At 50.6% G+C, this 1,266-nt stretch overlaps 1 long non-coding RNA gene across 1 annotated transcript in view; it reads right to left on the reverse strand.

Moving 5' to 3' along the window:
* The window catches only part of LOC112617426, a 32,981-nt gene extending 32,185 nt beyond the window's left edge, over positions 1-796 (reverse strand). Inside the window, exon 1 of the long non-coding RNA XR_003117899.1 lies at positions 690-796. This is a non-coding gene — a long non-coding RNA (uncharacterized LOC112617426). The remainder of the gene's footprint in view (positions 1-689) is intronic.
* Positions 797-1,266: the final 470 nt, after the last annotated feature.

Consider the following 1,266-nt stretch of genomic DNA (forward strand, 5'->3'; position numbering starts at 1 on the left):
GGGGAGGAAGAAAAAAGGGGGGAATTTGGTGACCCAGTCCTTTAAGGTGGGGGGGGCCCCCGATCTTTTTTTTTTTTTTTTTTTTTTTTGAGATGGAGTCTCACTGTGTCGCCCAGGCTGGAGTGCAGTGGCCGGATCTCTGCTCACTGCAAGCTCCGCCTCCCAGGTTTACGCCATTCTCCTGCCTCAGCCTCCCGAGTAGCTGGGACTACAGGCGCCCGCCACCTCGCCCGGCTAGTTTTTTGTATTTTTTTAGTAGAGAGGGGGTTTCACCGTGTTAGCCAGGATGGTCTTGATCTCCTGACCTCGTGATCCGCCCGTCTCGGCCTCCCAAAGTGCTGGGATTACAGGCTTGAGCCACCGCGCCCGGCCAGCCCTGTGGACTTTCTTATCTCTGCTTCTCTCACTCACAGCCAATTTTCCTTTTTTGCTGGTGGCCCATCATGGCAGCCAGCAGAGCCCACCACCACCTGATCAGTTAGTTACTAGATGTCTTGATAGAAGGAGAGGGAGGGAGAAAGAGACGGAGAGAGAGACAGGGAGGGAGGGAGGGAGGAAGGGAGGGAGAGAGACAATTGGGTTTCTGGCCGTCCAGTTGAGTGTAGGGAGGGGGAGTACCATGGTACAAATATGGCACCAAGACCTGCTTTCCAGCGTGGCCAGTGAGTAGGGAAATTGAGGGAAGGTACCTGCAAACACAGCAGACATCTCAGAACATGCTCACTGTTCTTAGTTCTCTCTCCTGCCTTCTCCTAGATTGTAAATATCACAACACAATCTAGGATAGTACCTGGCTCAAAATATTTGAGAAAGACAAAAAGAAAGGGATTGGATCAAACTCTGGACTTCATGGTTTCCTAAATTCACTCTGCAAGTTTTTGGGTTTTTTGTTTGTTTGTTTTTTCAGATGGAGTCTCGCTCTGCTGCCCAGGCTGGAGTGCAGTGGCATAATCTTGGCTCACTGCAACCTCCACCTCCCAGGTTCAATCAATTCCCCTGCCTCAGTCTCCTGAGTAGCTGGGATTACAGGCACGCACTGCCACAGCAGTTAATTTTTGTATTTTTAGTAGAGACGGGGTTTCACCATGTTGGCCAGGCTGGTCTCCAACTCTTGACCTCGTGATCCACCCACCTCAGCCTCCCAAAGTGCTGGGATTACAGGCGTGAGCCACCATGCCTGGCTGACTCTGCAAGTATTTAAGAAATGAATGAATGTCGGTCCCTGAGAATCAAAAGAAAGGCATTGAATCTCCGTTAAGTTTAATC

The sequence above is a fragment of the Theropithecus gelada genome, unplaced genomic scaffold (assembly GCF_003255815.1).
Source record: "Theropithecus gelada isolate Dixy unplaced genomic scaffold, Tgel_1.0 HiC_scaffold_16248, whole genome shotgun sequence".
NCBI classification, from domain to species: domain Eukaryota; kingdom Metazoa; phylum Chordata; class Mammalia; order Primates; family Cercopithecidae; genus Theropithecus; species Theropithecus gelada.